This window comes from Patiria miniata, unplaced genomic scaffold (genome assembly GCF_015706575.1).
Source record: "Patiria miniata isolate m_02_andy unplaced genomic scaffold, ASM1570657v1 HiC_scaffold_14, whole genome shotgun sequence".
NCBI classification, from domain to species: Eukaryota; Metazoa; Echinodermata; class Asteroidea; order Valvatida; family Asterinidae; genus Patiria; species Patiria miniata.
Window position 1 is genome coordinate 13,696,930 of NW_024037052.1, and position 14,654 is coordinate 13,711,583.

Sequence of the window (14,654 nt, forward strand, 5' to 3'; positions counted from 1 at the left end):
GAACAAAGCAAAGGCAAACCAGTTCACACCTTAATTAACAATTAATATTATTATTTCAACAGAACCAATACAAAACACTTTACACACAAATTCAATTTACGAGAATACCAATATACCATGATAGATTACCAGAGAGTGAGTGGTGGGGCGAGCAGGGGGTATAACAAAAAGTTCATAGTTCTTGTCTTGGTGGGTGCTCTATGATGACTCCGGTGATGAGCAGCAGGAAAAGGGGGAAAGGGGTTCCTCTAACGGGTCCTCCCATTAAGCCCCTGTCACACTTTCGCGTATCCTAATTTCTTATGAGTTCCTTATCAAAAATTTTCAATACGCAGCCGTACGCTCAAAACGTCGAACTTTTTTGAAAACTTTGACTTATGTGCGACGCACATCTAGCGTACAAGTTACGAATTCAGCGCATCCATTGTGTATGAGATGCGTATGAGTTGCGTATGCAGTGCACAACATTATTTTTCGGGCTGCGAATAGGTCAGTATGCAGTGCGCATTCTGAGCGTATTCCGGACGCACCCGACTTATGCCGACCGCATGCCTGACGCAATACGTCGGCATTCGCTATGAGTTCGTTCAACGTGCGTTGTATCTGCGCTGCAAGTACGCTATGTATACGTCCAATATAGGCGGCTCATATGCTGACTGGGTGCGTGCCGGGAGGTCAGCGTATTACTGCGTATGAAAAGTCTTATCCCCCACGAACACATAGCGTACTCGTACCGTGCTCGACCGATGCGGGACCGATGCGCTGCGTATTTATAACTTATGACCTGCGCAACAGCGTACGCAGCGTAGTTTTGTGCATGCCCAAAACTATCCGGCGTACTGGGCCGTACCATGCGTATGCCTGCGTACATAAAACTTACACAAAACGATAGAGATGCATATGAAGTGCGTATTGTGCGTACGACTGCGTATGAAAAATATGTCAATGAGCAACTCATAAGGAATTAGGATACGCAAAAGTGTGACAGGGCCCTAATTAGGCAGCTAGTACAGTCAGTACGCCGTACTCGTGAGTTCACGCACGTCGGATCAGTACCCCCGTGAAGTGACGTCAGGGTCCGGTAACTCAGACCCAAGTCTCTTGTCCGACGAAGTCGCCAAACCCAAACCAGGCAGCACCCTAGCGGTGCAAACTCCAAACTTCCTTGAAGCTCCAATCTGCTGTCCAGTCGACGAGCGACATTCAGGGGGAGATCATCAGACAGCAGACTCCCGGTCTTGGTCTTCAGGTGCGTGCCCCGGGGAAAACTCCCCAACAGCCGGCAGTGGGCACAGTCGTGAAACTCACGGTCCTCTCCGTCCGATGGTATGGGATGAAAGGCACACCCCAAAGCTCGACGATCCATTTTATATGGGGACGAACATTCCAGGCACACCCGATGCATACCGTAAATTCTATTACTTTCCGCTCTCCGAATTTTTAACGATTGTTCATTCTAATTTGCATATCTAAACTGCTCACCCCAATTGGGTTAAACTGCTCGCCCCTTGAATAGTTGAAAAGGTTTAAGACATCGTTCCAGCCACTTTTTTCTTTAACAAGAAAACCGATATTATGTAATACAGTTTTACATTCCACCAATAAATAATACATTTCTACAACTCTGGAATAAATATTAATTATACATCATCTTAACAAAACACATTAAAACAAAAACTGGAAAATGAATGTCGCGATGATGATAAGTTGTCCACTTGCCCACTGGCTGGGTCCGCCACTGACGACACAATTCTGATCATCTGAAAGAATAAACAACCACAGTTACCCAACCACAGTAGTGGCATAAGTCCATGTCGGCAAAAGGGGGGGGGGGGGGGGGGGGAGGGGAATGATCAAAATCATACAATTGGGGGACAACTTCACAAGGACATTTTTTTGTGGGGGTGTCAAAATAAAATCGTAAGCCTGTGTACGCGCGTGCGTGCCCATTGTCTATGGTCCGGAAAAATATAAATAAGAGCAACTTAGAAGTGTACTCGTTTTTATGAATGAGAAATGAATCAAACAGCAGAATGGTGTATTTATTACAAATGTACAAAGACATTGGATTGGCTGCACACTATCTACGGCTGCACTGTTTAAATGCATGTGTGACGTGTTTTATGTACTAGAGTACCAATATGTTTATAATAAGCATAATTTATCTATCTGTTGATAAAGTGTTGGTAGAAAACTGGGTGGGGGCATGCATGAAAAACTGGGGCGGGGCAAAAGTTCCCATGCCCCCCGCATCGCCGCAACTGGGGGATATTTACGCCCTTGAAGTTGTACCGAAGGCACATTAAAATACCATTTACTACATATCGCTTGACGTAGATCAAGGGCAGATCCAAAACCCCATTTTTTTGGAGGGGGTGGGGGGGGGGGGGGTAGGGGAAACAAATTTTGGTCCTCAAAAAGTGGTTCCCAAAAATTACGGCGTGGGGTTCAGGGCTCGCTAAAGTTTTGGATTCTAGATGCTCTGTGGTGCGATTTGAGGCAATTTCTGAGCACTTTAACCAATTTTTTTTAGGAAAAGATGATGGTGTACACAGTGCCTGCCTTTATTGCGACTTCACTTAAAAATAAAATAAAATTGGGGTTTTTTTTTTGGGGGGGGGGGCACATGCCCCCCGTTGGCTCCCCAGGATCCGCCCTTGACGTAGATATTATGTTCTTACCCAACATTGCCCGAAGATCCTCCACGTAATTATTCCAGAAGTAACATTGGTCACTCCTGAAAGCTCGGCTCGTGGATAGGATCAGGTCTAGCACCTTGTACTCCAAACCAGCGGGGCTGAACACGGGCCAGATGTACTCTGAAATCGGCGGAGAATTCGGGGACTCCTTGCTTGGATCACTGATCAAAAACGAAACAGCGATAGTTTAAAAAAAATCCAATTGATATATAGCCATTAGTCCGGTCAGACCGGTATGCGTAAAATACTGCCTGAAACACTATGGTCATCAGTAATAGTTATTACGATGGACGCAAAGACATCATTATTCCATATTACCGAGGTCAAAACAATCTATCTTGTCTGCTGCACAAGAACATTTTCTGAGATGGAACGGTACAAAATATAGCACAAGGAGATGTTCAATCAATGACAACTTGTGCTTGAAAAAGAACTATTTGGATGAGTCTCCATGTACAAGCCGCAACATGAGCACGCAAAACTTGGCACATCGGGACACGAACCATTTTTTTCACAGTTACTATTAGGCGATATAGCCATTCAACAATCGACCATTATGCTTGCCGATGCCAAGTGGCAAAGCTTTAACAGTGAAAAGGACAACAACATTTTCCTAGAAGTAATGGTCGGTCTGAAATAATGGACTTAAATAAATACTGCAACATTAGAAAAACATGAGAAAGACGCTTAGGTGGCGGTTTGCCAGTCGCCAACCGACAGACATCATATATATGCGATTTGGTATGTATACCAATGAGAGTACCGTAAGACTTGTTGAGTATCACAGTGCTCACGTGAGTTACATTCTTAGTTACTCACCCACTCTTGGCAAAATTAGTCCACAATTTCATGAATTTGACAGAGAGTACTTTTTCATCGTCTGTTAGATAAGCCCAGGGGCTCCCTGGCGCGAACGCCCCACCGAAGACGAACGCAAGTTCTTCCGCGTGACCCGCCCCGATCCAGCGAGGTCCCGGCTGATCTTTGCGATACTTATAGTAGGACACGGTCGGAACGTGTGTCATCAAGTAGTGGTACACTTCATTCTTTGACGAATGATGTCGGGCGGTTGTGTCGACGGTGCATGTGAAGAACAAGTCACCTGCTAACTGCACAAGTGAGGGGTAGTAATCCGCGTCTTCGTACTCGGCTTGCGACCAGTCAATGTACCTCATTTTGGTGGCATTTAACACTGCTCCTTCACCGACAGCTGCGAAAGCAAAACAAAAGCCCCAAATGTACTGATTACACACAGTCCTCAGTTGAAAATGAGCAAACATTTTTGCCACTGAAGAAGTCCTCGTAAGGATGAAATATCAGGCCTCTGTATTTTTGGACAGTTCTAAGTTGAGTAAGTTGAGTAATTTAATACTGTCTCGATTCACACTCATCAGGCCGGTGAGAGGTTTCCTCGCATTGAACGACGGAGAATTATCATCAATTCTTCCAGGATGGCATGCCTAACAGACGGTGAATCCTTTGTGCAATGCCTGAATAAATCCCTACCATCTGATTTGTTCTACTCTACGGTAAATAGAAATTCCATTGCACAATCACAATTTGGCAGCTCTGACCAATCAGATGACGAGGATTTATTCAGGTGTTGTGTAAAACAAATAATTAAATGTTTCACATTTGTGCAATGTAAAAATACTTTATAATGGGAAAACGGTTGAAGAGATATATCTTTAAAAAAATATGCCGAACTATCTTAAAACCTACCGAATGTCTTGAAGGAGCTCACAAGGAATGCATCAAACAATGCCTTGTTGACAAAGGACGGGTCTGGTTGAGTCAGGTACTCGGCAAACATGGGATTGAACGCAAAGAAAAACGTTCCCTCGTCAGCATTTGAGCCTATGAGCATCGGCACGTGGTTGTATGTTCCAGAAGCGTACGCTTCCAACGGGGTCATGGTCATGAATGTACCGTCAACGACAGGATAAATCCGTTCATAAATCTGAAATTCACAAACGGTTATGACTCAGGACTACTTTTGTGGACACAATGTGGCGTTTTCGTGGCGCCTTCAAAGTTGGGCATGCCAGGGAAGTATAGGTATAAGTATAGGTATGACATCTTGATTCTATAAGTTGCACCTCCTATTGGGCTATTCTGGACGGGTGCTTTGTTTATCCGAGAATGTAAAACAAAACCTTTGCAGTTTGCAGTTTATAGCACAATCCGGTTCGTTAGTAAAAAGTCATAAACGCGCGCGCACCACTGATTACTAGCGCCCATTAGATAAACGCTCGAGGTGCGTTAACTTCCGGTTCCATTCGTGCTACGCTACACCGTGTGAAGTATGCGTGGTGGAATGGAAATGACGTCACACTAACGAACCGAATGGTGACTGAAAGTGAAAAAGCGGAGTCGAGTTCCCAACTCGTGCAAAATAACAGAGGACTTTTCCATTAAAGTGTAACATTTAGGGATTTTAGGCTGAAGGAAATCAACGTTGGTGATGTCATACCGTTAATTGAGCCTGTATAAGATCATTGCCGTCTACGTCTTGCAGACAGGTTATCAGAGCTGCGCTGTCCGAGGTACTGCATCCAACAGTCTCGCCCAACTGGAAGGCCCTCTCGCGGAGCACCTTGTAACCTTCTTCGGTTAATGGCCCAACATCTGGCGAAATTGGCCCTTTACTCTACAGAAAAGTATCAATCTGGTCATCAATAGTTTTCTTACACTGGCAAGGTATTTATCATTGTAACGATCCAAACGAATTAGGCTGTCTTAAAATTCCACCAAGAATAAGCTCAGTCCTCAGATTTTATAGCCGTCATTTTGTAAACGTTACCAACAGTTACAAGTAAACGTGGTTGCGAGAATCATTTGGACAGTCTTTGGATAAAAAAACCCCATCATATCGCCAAAGCTTTACACGATTTTTAACACATATACACGGACCCAAATACCTATAGGTGGTGCCAAATGTAGCCTTGGGATTATAATCAACGTCGTGATTTTCATGATTATTTCTCAGTGACTGTTTAGCCTACCTCTATAATTGCTTGACTGAACAACCCCTTAGCCATGTCGGACAGCACGAGGAATCCGACCGTTTCTGCTCCAGCACCCTCACCGAAGATCGTGACCCGCTGCTTGTTGCCGCCGAAAGCTGTCGGACAAAGTATGCATCTCGTACAGTCACGATAAACAGTTTGTAAGTGTTATGGATAGTTACCTACTTTCCGGCATTTGAACATTTTTGAGAAGCTATAGTGGCTACGTAGACTCTGCATAGAAGAGAACTTGTAAGCCATTTCCTCAAAGATCAGCAGGTTTCACTTCCTTTTCCAGCATGCTGGACAGGGGCGTAAAGGACAGGGGTGGATAGGATGGAGGGGGTGGGGGAAAATATATATCCCCCACTTTTTGACCGGGGGAGGAATGTGCCATTGCTTCATTCCCCTCTTTTTTCGAGGTGAAGACTAGAAACAAGAAAGGCGGATTTTGAGGTATTTTTCGTAATTCAAAACAACCAAAATGAATTCATTTTTGCTGATCAGTAATACTGAAAAAGGGAGAAAAAAGTGCAAAAGCCGGGAAGACTTTGATTTAATGTACGGTTAAGGGGTATACATAAGATGTACATCGGTATAATCAACAGCGCCCCCTAATGTCTCACAATGGTGTCCAGCAAGGCTTCCCCACACGCTTTTCGAATGTCCACTGCCGGGCTTTTTTTATTATTATAGTCATCCCCCATACCCCAGTCATGTGCACCGGCACAGATTTACGCCACTGATGCCGGATATGTAAATATCAACTACTTGGGTGAATTTTTTCCCGTTTAGATCGTGAGGACTCAGCACGACTTCAACATGCTCTTCATAAATCAAGGACGCTATTATATGTACAGCTTATCCTCCTACCTTCTATGTTCTGTTGGACCCACTTCAAAGCCATGACATTATCCCACAGTGCCACATTGCCTGGCGATGCTTCGTCATCTGCAGTCAGGAGAAAAATTGTTTTTGAAAGACGAGGTGCTGATATTAGGTCACTCTCTTGCAAACAAGATTGCTCATATACAACAAAATAAGCCTGAAGGTGTGGTAATGGCATATTGTTATTTATGCTCAAAATAGCGGATCGTCTGCTAGTTCGCTGCTCCCTATCCCACTCATTTGCGAAAACATGGTAAAAATAGCGTGGATACCAACGATACAAGCGTTTCACACTGCACCGTACGTACTGTACATGCAAAGTCATAGCACACTGTGATATTCCAAAGGGAGTGTGCATTGACTTTTTATAAATTTATAAAAGTACAGTACTCAAGACAGAGGTATATCAATGGTGTTCGCCATTAGCATTTCTGAACCTCACAAACTCATAAAAGAGATTTATAGGCCGTCAGCTGGAAGTTAAAATTCGTTCGTCTCGCTCCAGCAATCGCGGGTCTAGATTTTTTTAACAGTTCTACCGAAATACACTACCAAAGAATTATACTACAGAAGTTCTCCACATTTCGTCCTGCAGTTTTTTGATAATTTGACTCGAAAAAGCGAACTATTTGTCCATTGTGGACGTTCAAAAACGTACCGCGCCTACGTTAAAAAAATCTGCCGCGTATGACGCATCGTACCACGTGACGTGAACTGTCCAAATAGACACCAGATATGAGGTCGCATGCAGGTCATGACACTTTACAAACATGGCGGCGTCCATTGCCAAAAGTGCGTCAATTAACGTAAACATCGACCGGTGCAAAAACAAAGTATTTGAAAACATAATCTGTCACGTTTGAGGGCGGAAAATGCGAAGGATCTGATGTCCGGTGATAGTAAGTTCACTTCTTGTGCCAAAGAGTGGATGAATTTCACAATGGCATCGCCGAATATACCCACGATGTGTGGGCAGTGGATCTGCTATGTACAGTACACTACCGGCGCATGTAAACAAGGCAGTCCGGCCGGCCGACCTCACCCGTGGCGTTTTTTATAGATAGTTAACGTCTCAATGCTGCAAGAAAACGCAAACCAGACACTTCAGCTGAGACCCGGATTTCTTCACCGAAAAAGCTCCGGGCAAAGTTCAAGTTTGTGTTAATTGCCTATCCACATGAACTGTGTCTTGCTGCACACAAACTCAACCAGGATTTCGATTTCGATAAAATCGTTCAAGGACAAGCTGCTACAACAAGCAGAACTTCCGTTGGAGGTAGGCCTACATGTCATTATAATGAAGGCGATTGTGTATTTATTGCTTTTCTTGTCTCTCACACAATTAAGCATCATTAGCTAGAGCTCGACCTTTTGGGGTTGAGGAGTCCTTTCTTTTCTTTTTCTTACACAATAATCAATTAAATTAAATATTACTTACTTAACGAGATAATTAAACATAGTACATATCTACTAAGTTTACCATCTCTGGCATCTGATCTCTTTTGTATTTGTTGTCTCTGAAAATATTTCCTCTTTTCTTTAATCACTATTTTTTTGTTGCATTGTTACAACCTTAGGATACTAACACTTTTTTTCTTTTCAATTATAGTTCTGAACTTTGTTAACATTATGTTTTGTTCCATGTACTAACTAAGCTAATATAATTAGTAATTTATTTACTGGTAATATTTCTTTATCTTTTGTCAACTATTCTCTTATGATTTCACTTCTGTGTTTTAACCTTATCTCGGCTGTTTTGGAGGCCCATCTCGCCACAACTAGCCCTGAACTTTATTAACATTATATTTTGGTCAACGTACCAAATAACTCATTTCAAGTATTAATTTGTCGACTGTTTCTTCGTTGTTGTTGTCGGTTTTTTTATATCAAAAACTGATAACTTAAAGAGGTTGTGGAATGCTCGAAGACATTTCCGTCTTTTTTTGGATATTTGTAGCCTAAGGTATGATGAAATAAAAACGACTATTGTTTCTGTCATAAAATGAGTACAAAGGGTACTTTTGAGAGCTGTTTTTCAAGTCCTGTCATGCCTGTTTCGACCCGAACGTGCAATTTGTGTAAAAGTCGTCGTTGCGGGCAGCAAACAAAACACAGTAAATCGTGACGTAATAAACTGGGCTCCCGATGCAGAGTAGCATAAACGAGTCTTGTTTATTACGTCACGATTTACTGTGTTTTGTTTGCTGCCCGCAACGACGACTTCTACACAAATTGCACGTTCGGGTCGAAACAGGACCTGAAAAATAGCTCTCAAAAGTACCCTTTGTACTCATTTCATGACAGAAACAATAGTCGTTTTTATTTCATCACACCTTAGGCTACATATACCCCCAAAATGACGGAAATGTCTTCGAGCATTCCACAACCTCTTTAATGTTTTACCCTGTTATTTTCACTTTATCTATATATATATATATATATTTTTTCTTGTTACATTTGTTTCTTTGTAAGGTCTCCTAACCCCAGAGGCTTGATGCCGTGTGTGGAAAGAGGGGTGGAGGAGGTGACGCAGTTGTTGTTCTTTCAAATGGCTGTTCTCTCTGTGCTGCCAAATTTGTTGCTGCCGTATTTCACCACACCCTACATTTCTTGAGAATTTAGGCTTTTGTGATTTTAATTTCCATTTAATTCGCTATTATATTATCTCTGGCGACTTCAGAGGAGGATTCAATACTGAAACTTTGGCTTAGAAAGCAAGACATACGCTCCATCCTGTTGTTATGCCGTTACTGCACGGGATTTAATGAGAACTTTGATGTAGTGATAACATTTATTTAAAGTTGTATCAGCACAACTATTTAGCATTTGTCATTTTAATGAAAATAATGAGTAACTTCTAGATTTCAAAACTACATGTATCCTTCTGTTCATTAGTGTTGGTTTTATTATTTTTATTTTTTTCATTTATTAAAAATTAGTGTATAGATCCCTCGTGACGGGGTGGAGTTGGGTGATGAGGTAGTACTAGTGTGGGTTGTAACTGACTGGTGAAGAGCTCTGGGTCTGGCTAAATTGGTGATTGGGAGGGCAACACGGGCACGCAGGTCCTAGTGAACAGGTGACGCTTTGAGAATAGTTAGCTTCCTTGCCTCAATGACTGCCGATTTATTCTTGCCAACCTGCCAGCCCAGCTGCCAATTCTCACTGTGTGAGAATTCGGCAGTGTAGTAAAAATACAAAGAATACAAATTACAAAAAGCACGCACATGTCAGTGTTATACAGGTATAGAATTACAATAAACGCGTACAGGTAGATCTATTTCCCCAAATTAAATAGACAATCTTCGCATGAAATAAGAATTACCTCAGGCAATGCTGAACATAAAGCAGCAGGCTCACATTTACACATGCTGGCCAGGCACACTCATACACACACAGACTTGTTTCACATACCTAGTGTGGACTTTCCTTTCTTTTCGTGTAGTTAAGGAACACCAGTGGAAAAACTCATTTTTCTCAACTGTGAAAACTCTTACAACCCAATTTTTTTCAATGATTCCCTTTAGTGTTTCTCTTCATTCTGCTACAGATAAACTTAACCCAAAAATGCCTCTAAACCTGTTTTCCAGAAATGGGGAAACACTGTGTGGACGTGGGCAAGTCCACACTTCGTCGCTGCTACCTACATTATGTGGACGTCTTTTGTTCGGAAGTCCACACTGCGTATGTAAGACAAGCTCACTATCAACCACTTTTATACACACCAGTCCTCAATGAACAGGAAGAGCCATTATTTACTTGTTTGTTATTATTCCCTAAATGTAAATCTTAATATACAAATAACGAATGTTTGTAAGTGCGATGGTAAGAATAATTTCATGAGGTGACAGATTGAATGTTCTATTCCACGAGGCGAAGCCGAGTGGAATAGAACATTCAATCTGTCACCGAATGAAATTATTCTTTCCATCGCACGAACGTAAAACATTCGTTATTTGTTTTATACAACACCTGAATAAATTCTCGTCATTTGATTGGTAAATTATAAATAACAATTTATTTCGATTTTAAAGATGTTGAACTACCCCTTCACGAAAATGTTTGAACCCAACGCTGTAGCGCTGGCTCTTTGGAACAATACACGCTACGCTGAACGCGCACACCAGCATGCATTTTGCACGCAAATACCGCGTCATGGAACAAGCGCAAAGTGAGACGGTATAACGCATGGGTATAACGCATGGTCGCACCGTGCATTATATCGAATAATAATATGTCACGTGATCTACAATTCACCAATCAGATGACGGGGATTTATTCAGGTGTTGTATAAATAATCACAGTACATGTACTGGAATCTGACAATGCGCAATAAGACCCATGTTAAATTATACATGAACATAAATACGTACGTAACGTTATACACAATTACATGGGAATATCACGCGTGCGCGCACCACGCTGTCACATTTTGCACGTGAACGCGTGTATGCCTATACTACACGCACAATGTTCGCTAAACTCTCCAAAACGAGCTCACACTTTGGAGCCCCAACCCTACATTCATATCTTATCAAAACTTTACTTTAATGTCTCAAGTATTATCTATGAACACTAGCGGACAAATCATAATACAATATTGAGTAGCGTGCAGTTTGCAAACAAATGATATTTCAATTCAAAAACGAGCTTCAAAAGTTGACAACGTACCTGTGTGAGAATTCGGCAGTGTGGTTCCGGTCAAGGGTTACGCAAGGCACAGGTCACAAACATAATAAGGGGCGTGGCTTAACTACATGTAAACACTACGTGCATATTATACGCACACTCTACATAAGGGACCTGTCACACTTCTGCGTATCCTAACTCCTTATGAGTTGCGCATTGTCATTTTTTTCATACGCAGTCGTACGCACAGTACACACCCCATATGCATTTCTATCGTTTTGTGTAGGTTTTATGTACGCAGATATACGCATGGTACGGCCCAGTACGCAGGATAGTTTTGGGCATGCACAAAACTACGCTGTTACGCAGGTCATAAGTTATAAATACGCAGCGCATCGGTCCCGCACATAGATATAGAACTTAAATAACGTTCTATATCTATGGTCCCGCATCGGTCGAGTGCGTTACGAGTACGCTTTGTTTTCGTGACGCACCCCGTCAGAATATGAACCGCCTGTATTGAACGTATACATAGCGAACTTTCAGCGCGGATGCAACACACGCTGAACGGCGAGCGGCGGAAATGCGGCGGGAATACGCTCAGAAGTGCGTCAAGCATGCGGTCGGCATAAGTCGGGTGCGTCCGGATTACGCTCGGCATGCGCACTGCATACTGACCTATTCGCAGCCCGAAAAATAATGTTGTGCACTGCATACGCAACTCCTACGCATCTCATACGCAATGGATGCGCTGAATTCGTTACTTGTACGCTAGATGTCGCACATAAGTCAAAGTGATCAAAACATTTCGACGTTAATTGAGCGTACGGCTGCGTATTGAAATTTTTGATAAGGAACTCATAAGGAATTAGGATTCGCAAAGGTGTGACAGGGGCTTTAGTACCAGTAGAAAAGCAAATTCTGTGAATATTAACAGTGAGACTAGCCACATATTACAGCCAAATCACTCTCTTTAATGTGTAAGCATACAAAACAGCATGAGTTAAGGTTTTGTTTTCTTTTTATTGATATACATGTAAACATTTTTCGGTGCTAATCAATGTATCAATAAATAAATAGCTGAAATTGTCTTTAGCAAAAGACTTATTTCAAGGATTTTCTCCAAACCAAGATGGCCAGGGCTGTTTTGATCAGATAGCAAATACATGTACAATGGTTGATTTAACTATTAAACCAGACTCTGACTTCTGATGGTCCTTTGATTTACAACTGTATTTAAAGCCTGTTTCATTACAAAAAAGGTGGTCTTTCTTACAAGTAGAAGGTTCTTTAAGTGACGTACCTGGTTCACCACAGCAGATCCAGAGGGTTTGGGGGCAAAGCACCCATTTTTATTTTTTTTTTAATTTTTTTTTTTTACATGTGTTAGTTTGCTTTGTTTGAAGGGGCATGTCTTGTCTGCTTTCCTGTGTTTCCTGTTGGTTACATGTACCGGTATTTATTTACTGTAAAGACACCTCCAATTTGGCACTCCCTCACTTTCATTAATGATGAGCTGGTTCCACCACTGCATTATAAATCTTCATAATAATTGCATTGTTGTATGCTGCCAAATAACAAGTAGATCACAGTGAAATATTTTTGGGAGAAGGACTGTGGTGACGTCTACCAGATGAGAAAACAAAGGGTCATGTGCTGTGCTACCCAATTGCCAATATACAGAAAACATATTCTTTAACTCTAAAATCTCCTGGGTCAGATTGACCCAGAATCTGAATCCAAATTTGCTCAGTCCTTTTCTGGGTTAAAAAATACACATTTCAGTCAAAATGACCGAGAAACATGGGTTTTTTTTTACTCCAAAGGGGTCATTTATGACTCCAAAAGGGGTCAATTTTTGACCCGGAAAAGGACTGAGTAGATTTGGATTCAGATTGCGCGTCAGTCTGACCCTGGAGTTTCTAGAGTGTAGGATGTGACAAGCTATAGTGCTGTAGTTTTGAAATTGGAAGTGCCAACGCAAGGCCTCAAACCGGAAAATGTTGGTTTTTAGCATACATACATGACTTTTGTACAATGTACATAAACATTGGCAAACTTTGATGAAGTGTTAAAAAAAACTGCAGCAGATTTGCTGGAGAACTTCTGACATAGTGTTTGTGATGTACTGAACCCCACATATGTGCATTAAAAAAAAGTAGACCCAGTGTTGCTGGAACGAAACTCGTTTTACATGAGCCGGTTTTTTGAGTTTCAGCCGATGGCCTATAATTGTCACATGGTGCTACCGTAAATCTTTATCTTATGCTTTTCTTTGCCCATTAATGTGTGTCGTTTCCTATAAGACAGAAGGGGAATACTCTCCCTTTTGTAATTTGTGCAGCATTGACAGGAATGTGTATTCATCAATGAGCTCACATTATGAGGACCTCATGCAGCCATGGTCTTGCAAAAGGGTTCTTGGGCGAAAACATCTTACCTGTTGACAGAAATCCGAAGACGCCTAAGCGATAGTTGACGGTAACTACAATGACGTCACCCACAGCAGCCAATGGCAGCCCATTATAGATGGATTCTCTTGCAGACCCAAACGTGAATCCACTGCCATGGATCCAGACCATAACAGCAGCTCCCCCAGCCTTAAAACAGAAACACAAACAGTTTACATGCAGTGGACTGTGGTTTATACGGTAAAACAAATCTACAATTGAAATGGAGCCATATTTAGGGTTCATGACAAGCTTAAGAAGTATTGAGACTGCTAACTTGTCCCAGCATGTGTGACTCGCATAATACCTACGACAGACACCCCTTCCTTTTCTGTTAAAATATTTGATGGGCATAAAAACATTATCAGGCCTATTTGGTGGGTATCCTCCCACTTCGACTCACCATCCGTTGATTGGGTGCGAAGACATTGAGATAAAGACAGTCTTCGTTTATCACCAAACTCAACCCGACGTTACGATCTTGAAGACAAGCAGGCCTGAAGTAGGTTGCATCATATATCCCATGTCACGCCATCTTCTCTACCGGAGGCTTGAAGCGCAGCTCACCAAGAGGCGGCTCAGCAAACGGTATCCCCTTGAAGACATCCACCTTCGTGCCTCCTGCTCCGGTGAACCCATCTTCTATGAAGATATGGGTTGTGCCGTGGATTACACCCTGCTGCACCGTAACCAAGGGCTGGGATGTTGTGGCTACTACTAAGCTGAGGACGATCAGGAACGCAGAAAATGTCTTTCCAGTCATCGTGTTGATGTGCAGAATGTTCCCGTTGAGATATCGGTGTGCTTTATTCAATGGCGACTCCACCCACTGACACTACCAAACATATGTTCATTGTATGGCAATGATTAATAACGATCTGTTGATAAGTAACATTTTCCACACAAACCAAAGGTAGATTAAACTGGTCACATGGTCCTGATATCGCCGAAATTGTTATGTTTAAGAGTTTTTAATTATT

The 14,654-nt window shown here is 42.2% G+C and overlaps 1 pseudogene; it reads right to left on the reverse strand.

Annotated features, from left to right (window-relative positions):
• Nucleotides 1-1,632: 1,632 nt before the first annotated feature.
• On the reverse strand, nucleotides 1,633-14,437 carry LOC119721811 (annotated as a pseudogene).
• Nucleotides 14,438-14,654: the final 217 nt, after the last annotated feature.